This window comes from Hyla sarda, chromosome 10 (assembly GCF_029499605.1).
Source record: "Hyla sarda isolate aHylSar1 chromosome 10, aHylSar1.hap1, whole genome shotgun sequence".
NCBI lineage: Eukaryota > Metazoa > Chordata > Amphibia > Anura > Hylidae > Hyla > Hyla sarda.
In genome coordinates this window covers 96,945,268-96,963,090 of record NC_079198.1, presented here as the reverse complement: position 1 = coordinate 96,963,090, position 17,823 = coordinate 96,945,268, and the positions used below count along the sequence as shown (strand labels likewise).

The window sequence follows — 17,823 nt, the reverse complement described above, 5'->3', positions numbered from 1 at the left end:
AGCCATTTAGCCCCAAGACAAGCGCAGATCCTTCCTAAGCATGTCCATTACTGTCTGCCAGGTGCGTACTAAAATCACCTTATGGTGGAGAACCCCTTTAAGCTCAGTGCAGAGAAACACTTTTTTTGGGTTTGGCTCCTGCTAGACCGGGATGAGACCAAATTTACTGTATTAATTGTGGTGGGGAACAGAACAGAGCCACCTAGTGGCCATTTTTTCTATTACATTTTAAACATATTTATGTTGATAATTTTAAAAGCAAGTGAATGGGAAAGTGTCTGTTAATTACACAAGGAACACTATATTAAAAGTTTTATTTGGTGACAGGTAAAGGGGTTCTCCGATGCTTAGGCATCTTATCCCCTATCCGCCGTTGGGGACTCCCGTGGTCTTGCACGCGTCACCCCGTTTGTAATCAGTCGCCGGAGCGTGTTCGCTCCGGGTCTGATTATGGGCGACCACGGGGCGGGCGGCGTGTGATGTCACGCCTGCGCCCCCGTGTGACGTCACGCTCCGCCCCTCAATGCATGCCTATGGGAGGGGGCGTGACAGCTATCACGCCCCGTCCTGTAGGCTTGCATTGAGGGGCGGAGTGTGACGTCACACGGGGGCGCAGGCGTGACGTCACGCTCCGGGGACTGATTACAAACGGGGTGCCGCGTGCAAGATCATGGGGGTCCCCGGCGGCGGGACCCCCGTGGTCAGGCATCTTATCCCCCATCCTTTCGATAGGGGATAAGATGTCTAAGCACCGAAGTACCCCTTTAAGTCCTGAGCCCAGGGGTTGCTTGCTATGGAAAGTTCCCCAATAACCTGCTTCATATGGTTTGAGGTCCTTCTCCGTGCTTACTATGTCATCTGTTCTACGAATTCTGGTGAACATCTACTCTACTTTATTATATTTTAAAATTACTCAGTCAAACTTTGTTTACTAGAACCTGGAGTGCCCCATTGGGCCTGCTCCACAGGTCAGCTCCTGCCATTTAGGCAGGTGGTTGAAACAATTTCTTCTACAAATTTTTTAGATTTAGTGCTCCCATCTGGAAATCCATGGCTGCTTCGTGATGATCTAATTCCGGCCTCTGTGTGACCTGGCCGTGACTTGATTAGGGACTGGGTAGCTCGGAGATCCTAAGCTTGCTTCCGTTTTTTTACTTTGTTTTTCCCTTTTGGCTTAATGGTTCTTCTACAAGGATGCAGACCTAGGATATAAAGCAGACCATTTTCTCCGGTTCCTGATGTGCAGTAGCTGAGTGGTTAACTTGCTGTAATGAGAATCACGATGCGCCGGCGAACATTGATATCGTTTCCGCGATTAATCAAGATTTAATGACCTCTGGAAATGGGACTCAGCCGAGAACCGTACAGGAGGGCGAGAGTCACCGAACACAGGGACTGCAAGTAAACAATTACATTGTGTTACGTTTGTTTGTTTTTTATAATATTTTTTATTTATCTATTTATATATATATATATATATATTGTATTTTTCGCCATATAAGAAGCTCCGGCACATAAGACGCATATGGAGTATAGGACAGTGATCTTCAACCTGCAGACCTCCAGATGTTGCAAAACTACAACTCCCCGCATGCCCGGACAGCCGTTGGCTGTCCGGGCATGCCAGGAGTTGTAGTTTTGCAACATCTGGAGGTCCGCAGGTGGAAGACCACTGGTATAGGAGGTAATACTCACGTGTCCCCGCCGCTCCGGACCCATCACCGCTCGTCACCGCTGTCCTGGATGTCGCCCTCCATCGCTGTCGCCGTGTCCCCGTCGCTCCCGAACATCTCTGCTGCCCGGTATCCTCGCTCTCCGTCGCCGCCATCACGTCGCTACATACGCTGCTCCTATTGGATGACGGGACGGCGTGCGCGACGACGTGATGATGACGAATGAGAGCGCCGGCCATGAAGGGGATCCCGGCACAGAGCAGACACCGAGGAGGCAGGTAAGGTCCCTCCCGGTGTCCTGTAGGCTATTCGGGACGCCGCTATTTCACCGCGGCGGTCCCGAACAGCCGACTGAGCAGCCGGGTTAGTGTCACTTTCGCTTCAGACGAGGCGGTCAGCTTTGATCGCCGCGTCTGAAGGGTTAAAACAGGACATCACCGCGATCGGTGATGTCCTGTATTAGCCGCGGGTCCCGGCCGTTGATGGCCGCATGGACCGCCGCGGTATTTGCCGTATAAGATGCACCAACTCCCCCCCCCCCCCCCCCCCTGGGGAAACTGGGGAAGAAAAAGTGCGTCTTATATGGCGAAAAATACAGTACATATTCATTTTACTAAATTATTTAATACAATCACATATTTTCCCCTCCCTTTACCATCCTCACTGGCTGAGGGAAAAAATTGGGGGCCATTTGTATAGACAGGTTAAAAGTTTTAGGCTCCTTTCACACTATGAATTTCTCAGTTTACAAACTTCCGTCACCAGTTCCATCACTACAGCTGCAAAACCCGGCCGTTACAAAACTCCTGACGGCCGTGACTAAATCGCATTGCAGCCTATGGGCTTTTGTAACTGCCCGTTTGCACCCGTATATGCCCGTAATGCATTACGGGCGTTATACAGTGACGGGACATCGTGGCGGAAAAATTACTGCATGCATATACGGGTGCAAACGGGCAGTTACAAAACCCCATAGGCTGCAATGCAAATTAGTCATGGCCGTCAGGGGTTTTGTAACGGCCGGGTTTTGCAGCTGTAGTGACGGAACATGTGACGGAAGTTTGTAAATGGAGAAATTCATAGTGTGAAATGAGCCTTATAAGATTTAGACTTCATGGACAGGGGCGTTTAACAACCGGGGTTTGGGGGGATACAAAGCCATGTCACTAGGCATTAATAGGACCTCTAATGTTAAAGGGGTACTCCAGTGGAATCCTTTTTTTTTATCATCTGGTGCCATAACGTTAAACAGATTTGTAAATTACTTCTATTAAAAAAAATCTTAATCCTTCCAGTACTTATTAGCTGCTGAATACTACAGAGGAAATGGTTTTCTTTTTGGAACACAGTGCTCTCTGCTGACATCACGAGCACAGTGCTCTCTGCTGTCATCTCTGTCCATTTTAGGAACTGTCCAGAGCAGCATATGTTTTCTATGGGGATTTTCTCCTACTCTGGACAGTTCCTTAAATGGACAGAGATGTCAGCAGAGAGCACTGTGCTCGTGATTCAGCAGAGAGGTCTGTGTTCCAAAAAGAAAATAATTTCTTCTGTAGTATTCAGCAGCTAATAAGTACTGGAAGGATTAATATTTTTTAAATAGAAGTAATTTACAAATCTGTTTAACTTTCTGGCACCTGTTGATTTAAAAAAATAAAAGTTTTCCACCGGAGTACCCCTTTAAGCTGGCTACACCGTACTTATACATGCCTATATGAGCCCAAGCAAGCTGTTTTTTTCTACTTCATGAACCCTAATGCGCCAACTATAGACTTCTGTGGGCCATACTGTAATTCTGTATGTATGCCCTGGATTCCATTCATATTTTGATTCCATAGGCACAACAGAACCATTCTGCACTTGAAGCAATGCTCCTATAGGACAATATTTCCATAGCTGTATAAAGCACCCTATGGCGGCACAATGAGTCTATTGCTGTGTAGTACAGTGCCAATGTAACTTTGTGTACAAGGAGCCTAATTTTTAGAGCAGTGTTTCCCAACCAGGGTGCCTCCAGCTGTTGCAAAACTACAACTCCCAGCATGCCCGGACAGCCAAAGGCTGTCCGGGCATGCTGGGAGTTGTAGTTTTGCAACAGCGGGAGGCACGCTGGTTGGGAAACACTGCTTTAGAGATTAAGGTTTATAGTTTTTTTTTTTTTACATTTGTTTGGGTTTATGATGTGTGTAAAGTTAAGGGGTTAAAGCCATTTAACAGTTTGTCATTTCCTAACCTTTTCATGTAGGTTGGACCTGCACTTTTTATTGAGGTGTTGTGTTAGAGCAGCCATAGAAACCAATGCCAAATAAAGTTCACAGGGTGGAAGCATTGGCAACGTATAACAAGTAAGGAGATTGGTCACTTAGGGCCATATTTACAAGGGTTACGAAGATTATATATATATTTTTTAGCTATATTTACAACGATATATCTAAGTAACTTAAAGGGGTATTCCAGGCCAAAACTTTTTTTTATATATCAACTGGCTCCGGAAAGAACAGATTTGTAAATTACTTCGATTAAAAAATCTGAATCCTTCCAATAGTTATTAGCTTCTGAAGTTGAGTTGTTGTTTTCTGTCTAACTGCTCTCTGATGACTCACGTCCCAGGAGCTGTGCAGTTCCTATGGGGATATTCTCCCATCATGCGCAGCTCCCGGGACGTGACATCATCATTGAGCAGTTAGACAGGAAACTTCAGAAGCTAATAACTATTGGAAGGATTAAGATTTTTTAATAGAAGTAATTTACAAATCTGTTTAACTTTCCGGAGCCAGTTAATATATAAAAAAAAGTTTTTGCCTGGAATACCCCTTTAATGGTAAACACCTCAACATAAAGTGCCATAAGATCACTTTATACATAGTATTTTCAGTTGATCTGTGGTATCCATAGTTTGAAGGATAGGGCAGGTTGGATTTAAATCTGTCTAAGGGTACGTTCACACGGTCGGATTTATTTGCACATTTCCCGCTGCGTATTTGAAAGGGGGCCGGCTCTTCTCGGCTGTCCGCAGCAGATTTTCCGCGGCTGAACGTCCGCTGCACACCCTACTGACTTCAATGGGGCTTGCGTCGTATTTTCTGCAGCGTAAATTCCACAAGTGGAAAATCGGCTACGGAAAACCGCAAAAAGCCTACCCCCTTTCAAATACGCAGCGGGAAACCCGCAAATAAATCCGCCCATGTCAACGTACCCTTATGCTCTCAAGTCTGTGAATTTCTATGGGTGATAAAGAAATAGTTGGGTCCTTGATAGTCATCATTACCCAATTGGGCCCATCTGCAAGGCTGGTGTAGAAACTAGGCAAATCTAGGTCTACTAACTTAAAGGGGTACTCCCGTGGAAAACTTTTTTTTATTTTTTAATTAACTGGTGCCAGAAAGTTAAACAGATTTGTAAATTACTTCTATTAAAAAATCTTAATCTTTCCAGTACTTTTTAGGGTCTGTATACTACAGAGGAAATGGTTTTCTTTTTGGAACACAGAGCTCTCTGCTGACATCATGACCACAGTGCTCTCTGCTGACATCTCTGTCCATTTTAGGAACTGTCCAGAGCAGCATATGTTTGCTATGGGGATTTTCTCCTACTCTGGACAGTTCTTAAAATGGTGAGATGTCAGCAGAGAGCACTGTGGTCATGATGTCAGCAGAGAGCTCTGTGTTCCAAAAACCAAACCATTTCTTCTGTAGTATTCAGCAGCTAATAAGTACTGGAAGGATTAAGATTTTTTAGTAGAAGTAATTTACAAATCTGTTTAACTTTCTGTCACCAGTTGATTTAAATAAAAAAAAGTTTTCCACGGGAGTACACCTTTAAGGGGCCCCCAAAAATCTAATAAAACAAACAGGAACCTTTTACAAGTATGAGTTTAGTAGGTCTGTATGCACCTGAAATTGACTCCCATGCACGCTGCTGTCATGGCTTCTGTTACAACAGGAATTATGATTGATGTGCTGGACCCGATGGCTTATAATGTGGTCCTTCAGGTTCTGTTGAGGTGCCCATCATTGTAACATGAAAAATAGCTTGGCATACTGCGCTTATGCTTTCTATCAGATCTCATGGGACTACAAATGGACTCCATACAGACCATCTGACTGTAGTGTGAATGGGGCCTTAGTCTGTTCTTTATACTTTTCAGTATTTATTAGGAATTGCTTTGTAATACAAATAGCTAATGAGCCAATCACATGGCTTGTGCATGTTTAGGCAAGTAGATGTGGTCAAGACAACTGGCTGAAGTTCAAACCAAGCATCAGAATGGGGAAGAAAGACAATTAAAGTGGCTTTAAACATGGCATAGTTGTTGGTGCCAGATGGGTTGGTCTGAGTGGTTCAGAAACTGCTCATCTACTGGGATTTTCACGCACAACCATCTCTAGGGTTTACAGAGAATGGTCTGAAAATGGGAAATATTCAATGCGCCGCAGTTGTGTGGATGAAAATGCCTTGTTGAGAAAAAGGTAGGCAGAATACCATCTCTGAATGCACGACACATCGAACATTAAAGCATATGGGCTACAGCAGCAGAAGACCACACCGGGTGCCACTCCTGTTAGATAAATATAGGAAATCGAGGCTACCATTCAACCAGGCTCACTAAATGGATGAATGGAAAAATGTTGTCTGGTCTGATGAGTCTCTATTCCGTCTGTGATATTTAGAACACAGGGTCGGAATTTGGCGTAAATAACATGAAAGCATGGATCTATCCTGTTTTATATTAGTGGTTCAAGCTGCTGGTGGTGATGTAATGGGGTGGGGGACATTTAGTTGGCACACTTTGGTCCTCGTAACACCAAATGATCATTGTATAAACAGGACAGCCTACCTGAGTATTGTAGCTGACAATGTCCATCCCTTTATGACCACAGTGGACCCGTCTTCTGATGGCTACTTCCAGCAGGATAATGCTCCATGTCACAAAGCTCCCATCATCTCATACATGACAATGAGGTCACTGGACTCCAATGGCCTCTATAGTCACCAGATCTCAATCCACCAGGTCACCTTTGGGATGTGGTGAAACATGAGATCCGCAACATGGATGTACAGCCGACAAATCTGCAGCAATTGAATGATGCCATCATGTCCATGTACCTTGTAGAAAGTATGCCATGAAGAATGAAGGCAGTTCTGAAGGCAAAAGGGGGTCCTACCTAGTACTAGCACGGTTTACCTATTAAAGTGGCCAGTGTATGTATATGTGTGTGTATGTGTATATATATATATATATATATATATACAGTGGTCCCTCAACATACGATGGTAATCCGTTCCAAATGGACCATCGTTTGTTGAAACCATCGTATGTTGAGGGATCCGTGAAATGTAAAGTTTAGGACAGTGGTCTACAACCTCCGGACCTCCAGATGTTGCAAAACTACAACACCCAGCATGTCCGCAGGTTGAAGACCACTGGTAGAGGAAGTTGTAGTCACCTGTCCCCGCCGCTCCGGACAGTCACCGCTCGTCACCGCTGCCCCGGATGTCTTCTTTCATCGCTGTTGCCACGTCCCCGGGGTGACCCCGACGCTCCGGTAAGGCCTCTGCTTCCCCGGCATCCTCGCTCTCTGTCGCCGCCATCACGTCGCTACGCACACCGCTCCAATTGGATGACGGGACGGCGTGCGCAGCGACGTGATGACGACGATGGAGAGCGCCGACGATGCAGGGGATCCCGAAGAGGACGCGCCGGAGCCCCGAGGACAGGTAAGAGATCGTCAGCGGACCACACGGGGCACCGTAAACGGCTATCCGGTGGCAGCTGAAGCAGTCTGCGCTGCTGGATAGCCATTTATGCGATGGCCCCGACATACAAAAGCATCGTATGTTGATGCTGCCTTCAACATGCGGTGGCCTCTGAGAGGCCATCACATGTTGAAATGATCGTATGTCGGGGCCATCGTAGGTCGAGGGGTCACTGTGTATATATATATATATATATATATATATGTGTGTGTGTCGCCAACAGGCAGTGGTCTATAACCTGCGGTTCTACAGCTTTTAAAATACTGTGTTGTGTTTTTATTATCTACAACATGTCTTAAAACCTGCAAAGGTAAATCAATAATTCTTTACACTGTGATAATTTCAAACAAAATTTCAGAAACTGCATCAGACAAAAAAGTGACCTTGCAACTGGGTGAAAAGAGGTGCTTACCCCTATTTATAAGCATCGCGGCACAATCATGGCTACTTCCGAGAGTTTTCAGTGCATTTGCCGCTTTCCACAGAGCTCTCTTCTGTAGCACACTGTTGCCTCCCAATGGTGTATTTGTTATCACAGTATGAGTGAACTCGTTGAGCAGAACACCCTGCAGCACTCACTGAAGTAACAGGTCTACACCTTTAAAAGTTTGCTGTTCCAGATTCGCCTTCCATTGCTATGTAGACATGATTACGTCGGAAATGATCGCAAACAGACACTTGTCCCACTGTGCCCTGCATTATATGGACTGTAGCGCAGACTATTAAGAATGACATGTTGGACTGATAAAAAAATCCTTTCCCTCTTCGCTACTCGCTGGGGACGCACTCAGTCATGATGGATATTATGTTGTAAATTAACCTAATTCGGCTTTATTTAATTAACTACCGATCCATAGTCACTCTTACCACAGGTACTCTTGTATCCCACACCGAGCTTATTGCATTCATTGGCTTTTGTTGTTCACTGCAAGTAAATATGAGATACAAACCTATGATTCCAGAAAGTTTAAGGGAGAAATCCTTCAAACATTGTCTCCCGTAATGATATGATAGGATCTTCTTTATACCCTTCATGAATATTTTTGAGCGATGCCGAGTAAATAGAGAGAAATATTCAAGTCCCTGCCCATCAACAGGTGCAGCACGAGTAGAAGATTCCCCCCAAAGTTTCTATGACCGGACCCCCTGGCCACCGACCAGCGGGTGTCCTGGAGGCACATATTGATGACTAGAGATGTCGCAAATTGTTCGCCGGCGAACAGTTCCCGGCGAACTTAGCATGTTCGCGTTCGCATCGCCGGGCGAACATATGTGAAGTTCAATTCGCCCCCTATACTTTAACATTGCGGTAAACTTTGACCCTGTGAGTCAGAGTCAGCAGACACATTACAGCCAATCAGCAGCAGTCCCTCCCTTCCAGACCCTCCTACCTCCTGCATGGAGTCCATTTTACCTTCATTCGGCATGCTGCAGGCTTAGGAAGTGGAGGGACAGAGAAGCTGCTCCTGCTGTAATAGGGAAAGTGATAGCTAGGTTGCTGCTAGGTGGTCTATTCAGGGTCCAGTTTATTCCTAAAGCACCAGTCTAACATCTGTTTTAAGGACAGCACCCAAAAAAGCCCTTTTTAGGGCTCAAATATCAGTCCGTGTGTCTTGCAACAGCTGGAGGCACCCTGGTTGGGAGGGGACCGCTGGTTAAAAGGGGTACTCCAGTGTAAAACTTAAGTTCCTTCAAGCAACTAACTGCAGTATTAAAAGGGCTATAAGTTTAGTCCGTGTGTCTTGCAACTGCTGGAGGCACCCTGGTTGGGGACCTCTGCTTGGCAACCTTTTTTGCTCATTGTCACACTAGTGCAAATCACATTTGGTGTGACAGTTGTTCAAATAAAATAAAAAATGCCTTTTTTGGCTGTGAAATAAACCAGTGCTGCCTAAAGGGGGGCTCTAACTATGTGCTGCCTAATATGGGGGAATCTATGTGCTGCCTAAAGGAGGGATCTAAATATGTGCTGCCTAATATGGGGGAATCTATGTGCTGCCTAAAGGGGGGATCTAAATATGTGCTGCCTAAAGGGGGCTCTATGTGCTGCCTAAAGGGAGGCTCTAACTATGTGCTGCCTAATATGGGGGGATCTATGTGCTGCCTAAAGGGGGGATCTAACTATGTGATTCCTTAAGGGGGATCTAACTATGTGATGCCTTAAGGGGGATCTAACTATGTGCTGCCTAAAGGGGCTCTATGTGCTGCCTAATATCGGGGAATCTATGTGCTGTCTAAAGGGGGGATCTAACTATGTGATGCCTAAAGGGTTGCTCTAACTATGTGCTGCCTAATATCGGGAAATCTATGTGCTGCATAAAGGGGGGATCTAACTATGTGATGCCTAAAGGGGGGCTCTATTTTCTGCCTAAAGGGGGCTAAAGCACGTTATTCCAAACCATTTAGGAATAATAGGTGATTTATGCCCTTTATGGATTAAAACCAGACTCTGCATCAACTATGTAATTTTCCATGGGAGTTTTGCCATGGATCCCCCTCCAGCACGCCACAGTCCAGGTGTTAGTCCCCTTGAAACAACTTTTAAATCACTATTGTGGCCAGAAAGAGTCCCTGTGGGTTTTAAAATTCGCCTGCCCATTGAAGTCAATAGCGGTTCACCCGGTTCGCGAACATTTGCGGAAGTTCGCGTTCGCCGTTCGCGAACCGAAAATGTTATGTTCGCGACATCACTATTGATGACGTGACACAAGGATTTTCCTAAGGAATGATGGGACCCAATACTTGGCACAGGTGCATAAAAGGTTAATCCCCATTCTTTTTCTATTTTAAGTTACCGTATATACTCGAGTATAAGCCGACCCAAATGTAAGCCGAGGCCCCTAATTTCACCCCAAAAACCCAGGAAAAGTTATTGACTCGACTATAAGCCTAGGGTGGGAAATACATCATCCCCCCCTGTCATCATCCAGACCCCAGTCATTAACACCCCCGTCATCATCACCCCGTCATTTTCACCCCCGTCATCATCCAGACCCCCGTCATCATCCCCCCCCCTTCATCATCACCGCCTGTCAATCCCTTCATCAGTGGTCTTCAACCTGCGGACCTCCAGATGTTGCAAAACTACAACTCCCAGCATGCCCGGACAGCCATCGGCTGTCCGGGCATGCTGGGAGTTGTAGTTTTGAAACATCTGGAGGCCCGCAGGTTGAAGACCACTGCAGCCTTCGTCATCATCCAGTTTTCTACTCACCTCCCCTCAGTGGAAAGGAAGGGTGAGCTGGTCCGGGCCATCTATTCTGCAGGGACCGTCCGGTGGGGAAGGTTAGTCGTTCCGGCTGTCCATCTTCACCGGGAGGCCCTCTTCTCTGCTCCTGGCCGGCCCCGGACTAGTGACGGTTTTCAGAGGCCTCTTTAAAAATGAAAGAAGCGATCTGATTGGTTGCTATGGGCGACTGCACCACTTTTCCTCTACACAGGTTTTGATAAATCTCCCCCTATGTGTTTAATCTCCTGAACTGATGCTTTCAGTTTGGGTCTCTAAACCTAAAATTGGATATCCAAGAGAAGGACCTCCAACTACTAGCAGATAAAATACTGGAACTTTATTTCACATGGAGAATAAAATACATAACATTCAGTGTATTAAAAATGCAAGATAAACAAACACCAATGCTTTTCAAATGCAACAAGTCCTCGGACTTCCACTGCGACTTCTTGTAGTACTAATCATTGACTTTAACAAATAAAGCCACAACTGCAGTGCAAGGCAATACACATGCAATCTTCTGGACTACAACTGTCATGCAATAGTTAACATAATCTATAACGACACAAAAATCCGTGTAGCCCTGGTCTTAAATGGTACATGTAAGATGTTACTAGTAGGGGTCCTTGTGCCGAGACCCAATTTATTGAATAGTATGAAGAAACTGTCCAGTGTGCATTCAGCTTCCGAGTTTTTCTGTATCTATGGATAAAGCTGACGGTGCTCCCATCGAAATCAATGGGAGTTTAATGCCCCGTCAGCTTCACTCACGGAAATCTCAGAGTGAAGCTGACGAAAGCCAAAAGGGCACAGCGCTTGCTGGAGCGTCGTAGCGGCTTCGCTCTAATGATTGGTGCTGGTCTTGGCTCATAGACGCTTAGAATGACATCTTCTCTTATATTAGAAGATGTTTAAAGGGGTATTCCAGGAAAAAAACTTTTATATATACATATATATATATATATATATATATATATATATATATCTCAACTGGCTTCAGAAAGTTAAACAGATTTGTAAATTACTTCTATTAAAAAATCTTAATCCTTCCAATAATTATCAGCTGCTGAAGTTGAGTTGTTCTTTTCTGTCTGACAACAGTGCTCTCTGCTGACATCTCTGCTTGTCTCGGGAACTGAACAGAGTAGAAGAGGTTTGCTATGGGGATTTGCTTCTACTCTGGACAGTTCCTCAGACAGGTGTCATCAGAGAGCACTTAGACAGAAAAGAACAACTCAACTTCAGCAGCTCATAAGTACTGAAAGGATTTTTTAATAGAAGTAATTTACAAATCTGTTTACGTTTCTGGAGCCAGTTGATATATATATGTACATATATATATATATAAGTTTTTTTTCCTGGATAACCCCTTTAATAAAGGTGCACATACCCTTTCATTGTTTGGGCTTGTGAGTTTAGATACTGTAGGCCTAGACAAAACTACAGATTGTGATATCAAAGCCAGTTGCGCCAAATAGCAAATTTAGCTCTGCTACCTCCCTATGTACCCTAATACCCATTATGTCCACAAGATTGGAGCATAGTGGTTGGAGACAGTCGGAGCATTTCACACCCATGTGTGCGTGTAAAACTAAAGTGAGGGGGAGCTCCTTGTATTAATAGAACAGCTGTTTGGCCCATCAGCTGCTGTTGTGCAGGGCTCTCAGCCAAGCCCTATGAGTTGGAATCCTCCGTGCTCACTTGGAACCAAGGCTCGCAGATGCAGCAGCCGGCTGTGAGTCAGCTCCGGCTCCCAGGGAGCTGGGCTGAACCCCCTGCATTGCTACGGGGTCAGACGCAACGTCTCTCATTACCCACTGTGCCGCTCCAGATGTTGCGTTACTGGGGAAAGCCATTCAGGGGGGTGAATGGGAATGGACTTCAGATAGGAACACGCTGGTCCCATTATAACCTTTTGCTGCAGAAACAGAGCCGGCCAGGACGTGCTTGTAGAAGGTTACACCATGTCCCTAGCCAAAGATGATGTCTTCATTTTAATTGGCAAGGTCGGACTACACAGATAAAGCATTGTGCCAGCTGTTAACATTAAAGGGGTATTCCAGGAAAAAACTTTTTTTTTTTTTATATATCAACTGGCTCCAGAAAGTTAAACAGATTTGTAAATTACTTCTATAAAAAAAATCTTAATCCTTTCAATAATTATCAGCTTCTGAAGTTGAGTTGTTGTTTTCTGTCTGGCAACAGTGCTCTCTGCTGACATCTCTGCTTGTCTCGGGAACTGCACAGAGTAGAAGAGGTTTGCTATGGGGATTTGCTTCTAAACTGGGCGGTTCCTGAGACACGTGTCATCAGAGAGAACTTAGACAGAAAAGAACAACTCAACTTCATCAGCTCATAAGTACTGAAAGGATTAAGATTTTTTTTTAATAGAAATAATTTACAAATCTGTTTAACTTTCTGGAGCCAGTTGATATAAAAACATTTTTTTTCCTGGATAATCCCTTTAACCATCCAATCATCCATTTTGCTTTGATCATATTTGAAAGTAAACCCCCCTTTGCAGTGCTTTAGACTAGTCTCATGCAGTGGGCACTGATTCATTATGTGCGACTTTTCTCAGAAAGCTGCCGTCTTTTAGACACAAACCCACACTCATTTACTTCAGCCCTGTAAAGCAGTCTAAACGGGTACCATGGGTGTTGGAGCCGGTAAATTCATCAAGTGGCATGCGACATTTGATGAACTTGGGCGACATTTGATGAACTTGGTGCAGGAAAGTAACATCAAACGTAACTTTTCTGCTCTAAAATAGTCAACATACTCAACAATTGATGAATTCTAGAGATGAGCGAACTTACAGTAAATTTGATTCGTCACGAACTTCTCGGCTCGGCAGTTGATGACTTATCCTGCGTAAATTAGTTCAGCTTTCAGGTGCTCCGGTGGACTGGAAAAGGTGGATACAGTCCTAGGAAAGAGTCTCCTAGGACTGTATCCACCTTTTCCAGCCCACAGGAGCACCGGAAAGCTGAACTAATTTATGCAGGAAAACCATCAACTGCCGAGCCGAGAAGTTCGTGACGAATCGAATTTACTGTAAGTTCTCTCATCTCTAATGAATTCCCCTCATAAAGTATATCTTCACTCATAAACATAAGACTCAAAGCATATATACTTTGATACTGTTCTTACAAGAATAATCTGATTTGGGGGTGGTTGGAGGGAATCAGAGCTAGATTAGGCTTGGAGTCTTCGGATGGGCCTATACCTTAGGTCAGTGTTTCCCAACCAGGGTGCCTCCAGCTGTTGCAAAATTACTACTCCCAGCATGCCCGGGCAGCCGAAGGCTGTCCGGGCATGCTGGGAGTTGTAGTTTTGCAACAGCTGGAGGCACCCTGGTTGGGAAACCCTGCCCTAGGTCCAGGAGGCTGTTGGATAAGCATGTGTCGAACAGTGTGCTTGACAAACCCCAGAGTCCACAGTGTCAGCCATATGGATCTGATATGTATAAGACATACCACCCCAAGATCCCACTTTAAGAAATGCTATACCTTTTGATCAATAGGATAACCCTGATAAGCTGTCAATATTGCATCAGAACTTTTTCTGATTTGTAATTGCGCCTTCCCTGTATAGTATTTAGTGCTATTTTGGGAAAACACTTTTGAATAACCATGGTTTATGTCATACTTTGTAAATAAAAGACTGACAATGAACATGGAATACATGAAAACATATTTTGTTGCATAAAGTGTCATAATTGTGTATAAGAAACGCTTGCCGAAAATCCAGGTGAAACCGATTTTGTGAACTGATCCAATATACATTTAGGGTAGGAGGGTCACATGTAGCACATCCACAGCGTTTTTCATGCTGCAAATGCACTGATGCCAGTCACTAGAGCAGTGTTTCCCAACCAGGGTGCCTAAAGCTGTTGCCAAACTACAACTCCCAGCATGCCCGGACAGCCTTCGGCTGTCCGGGCATGCTGGGAATTGTAGTTTTGCAACAGCTGGAGGCACACTGGTTGGGAAACACTGCACTAGAGTAGGTTTCCTGCTACAGCCGTGTAGCCCTGTGTGTTTGATCGTAAGGGTATGTTCACACGAGCAGACCCACAGCGTATTTTATGCTGCAGGTCCGCCGCTGAAGGACCCCTGCATGGTGCTTTTACATGTGCCTGCTCGGAGCGGCAATGCTCCGCTACGAGCAGACACACTGCAATGTGCGAGTCGCAGCGCGCATGCCCAGTATACCCGCGCATCGCGGAAGCTCTCGGCCTAGCTCATGGAGCTGGGGGAGCGGCCGCGATGTGCGGGTATACTGCGCATGCGCGATGCGACTCGCAGTTCATAGTGTTTCTGCTCGTAGCGGCGTATTGCCACTCCGAGCAGGCACATGTAAAGCCACCATGCAGCGGTCCTTCAGCGGCAGATCTGCACCATAAAATACGCTGTGGGTCTGCTCGTGTGAACATACCCTAAGGGTATGTTCACACGAGCAGATTTTTTTGCAGGCTTTCCGCTGCGTATTTGAAAGTGGGTGGGCTCTTCCCAATTTTCCACTGCGGAATTTAGGCTGCGGAAAATCCGCCGTAAGCCCCATTGAAGTCAGTGGGGACTGCGGCGGATTTTCCGCAGCGTAAATTTCACCGCGGAAAATCTGCTGCATACAGCCAAGAAGAGCCCGCCCACTTTCAAATACAGAGCGGAAAACCAGCAAAAACGTACCGTTAAAGCAGATTTCCCAATGCAGATCTGCTACTAGCAGACACACAAGGCTACATCCACATCAGTGTTTCCCAACCTCTGGCTCTCCAGCTGTTGCAAAACTACTACTCCTGTAATGCCCTGACAGTGTTTGATTGTCAGTGCATGTTGGGAGTTGTAGTTTGGCAACAGCTGGAGGCACACTGGTTGGGGAACGCTGCGTTACATAAACAAAACGATACATTTTGTATTTTTTTGCCTTTTGCAGACACAACTAGAGGGAGCTTAGTGCATAATATTATGTGTGAAAACAGTTTGCTATGTAGATGTGCAGCAATGATGTCATGTCTATGGATGGATATTGCTGCAGTCTACCACTGCTCTTAATAAAGTGTGATCCTAACTCAGTGTTTCCCAACCAGGGTGCCCCCTGCTTTTGCAAAACTACAACTCCCAGCATGCCTGGACAGTCAACGGCTGTCCGGGCCTGCTGGGAGTTGTAATTTTCCAACAGCTGGAGGCACCCTGGTTGAAAAACACTGTCCTAAGTTTTCTCCCTGTGAACTGAGCAATGGTGACCACTACGTTGACAGTCTTTGGATATTGTTGTTGTCCATAGAAATTTTAGGGGTGGTCACCACTGATCTCATGGTGGTGTTAACCTGAGCCCTCTTTCCTTGACAGTCTAGGACCTCACTAGCATTTTGGTTTTGAAGGAAAACAAGCTTGTGAGCCCCAATGAAACAAAAACTGATGTAAGTGATGACAATATCTGTACAACATTGCAGAATATATTGCCCTATATAAAAGCAATAGAAAATAATGTATACAACCTGATGACGATTTTTAAAGGTAGAGACATTTCTATAAACTTTATTAGCAGGGTTCACTTAAAGGTATAAGTCTTAACCATTAATTAATTAATTAATTAATTTATTTATTTATTTATTTTTATTTAAAAAAAGAGCACACTTATTTTCCATATGGGTTTGTCTATGGCTTTTACTTCTTGCATAAACACATGGAGCAATTGTTAATGTGTACCTTGCTTCAGGTGACTTTCCAGGATAAGCTGTTGTGTGTGTTTGTGTGTGAATGATGAGTAGTACTATTTCTAACCATTATATAACTTGTATTTGTCATTTTTCACCAGATTTCCAGACTTCAACTTGGTGTAGCCAAACTTCTATGACATCTTCCATACACTGCACACACAGAAGAGGGGGTCCTGCTCTCTCGTATCTTTGTATCACACCCTCAGAAGCAGCAGCAGCATTATATAGCAGTACTGAGCAGTGTAACCAATTTATCAAGCCCTGCGGCGATATCTAATACTCCATGTAAGTTCTTGTAGACTCTCTACCTCTCCCTTTTCCCACCTCTTCTCCATATACCTGTATGGAATGCATGGTAACTGATCCCTTAGTAAGTAGATATATGTGGAGATAAAAGGCATTTTTCACTGATAAGATACAAAGTTTCTTCTAACATTGTCTTTCTGAAATTTCTGTTATTATAGGTATCATGGCTTCTTCTTTAGTGTAGGAACTGGTACAGTGAAAATATGGGAATCCCCAGGCTAAAACAAGCTCTTGTGAATCTACAGGACATATAATCCAGAACATATCACGTAACAGACTGACCCCACTCACCTAACAACCTGGTTAGGATATGTGATGGGCCATCAATCACAACCCACTTTAACATTAAACTTCACCTTGTGAATGTTCCTGAATGTAACATTTTTGTTGATCGATTATGTTGTAGGGTATAATTTTGTATACAGGTTATTTAGACATGTACCTTTAAGAATATAATATACATTCTTACGCAGTCTTGTGTTTCAGGGCTGGAGTGGGTGTTGTAGGCACTAAAATTAACGTATTTTTCGTCCTATAGGACACACCGGCGTATAAGACGCACCCAATTTTTAGGGGCAAAATCTAAAAAAAAAGATTTTGAACCCAATAGATTTTGAACCCAATAGTGGTCTTCAACCTGCGGACCTCCAGATGATGCAAAACTACAACTCCCAGCATGCCCGGACAGGTAATACTCATGTGTCCCCGCCGCTCCGGACCCGTCACCGCTGCCCTGGATGTCGCTCCATCGCTGTCGCCGTGTCCCCGTCGCTCTGGAATGTCTCTGCTGCCGGCCGGGTATCCTCACTCTCCGTCGCCGCTATCACGTTGTTATGCACGCCGATGCATGTACGCGACGACTTGATGACGAGGAAGGAAAGCGCCGGCCATACAGGGGATCCCTGAACGGAGAAGACACCGAGGAGGCAGGTAAGGTCCCCCCCGGTGATGTCGGTGATGTCCTGTATTAGCCGCGGGTCCTGGCCGTTGATGGCCGCAGGGACCGCCGCGATAGGGGTGTATTCGCCGTATAAGACGCACCGACTTTTTCCCCCCAGTTTTGGGGAAGAAAAAGTGCGTCTTATACGGCGAAAAATACGGTATTTTGATTGTTGGAGCTAGGCCTTTTAGTG

At 45.0% G+C, this 17,823-nt stretch overlaps 1 long non-coding RNA gene across 1 annotated transcript; it reads left to right on the top strand.

The window, feature by feature from the left end:
• The first annotated feature begins 1,286 nt into the window (after nucleotides 1–1,286).
• On the top strand, nucleotides 1,287–17,197 carry LOC130294048 (uncharacterized). Its single transcript, XR_008848368.1, has 4 exons — nucleotides 1,287–1,401; nucleotides 3,919–4,018; nucleotides 16,483–16,669; nucleotides 16,849–17,197. It is a non-coding gene; the product is annotated as an uncharacterized LOC130294048 (long non-coding RNA).
• Nucleotides 17,198–17,823: the final 626 nt, after the last annotated feature.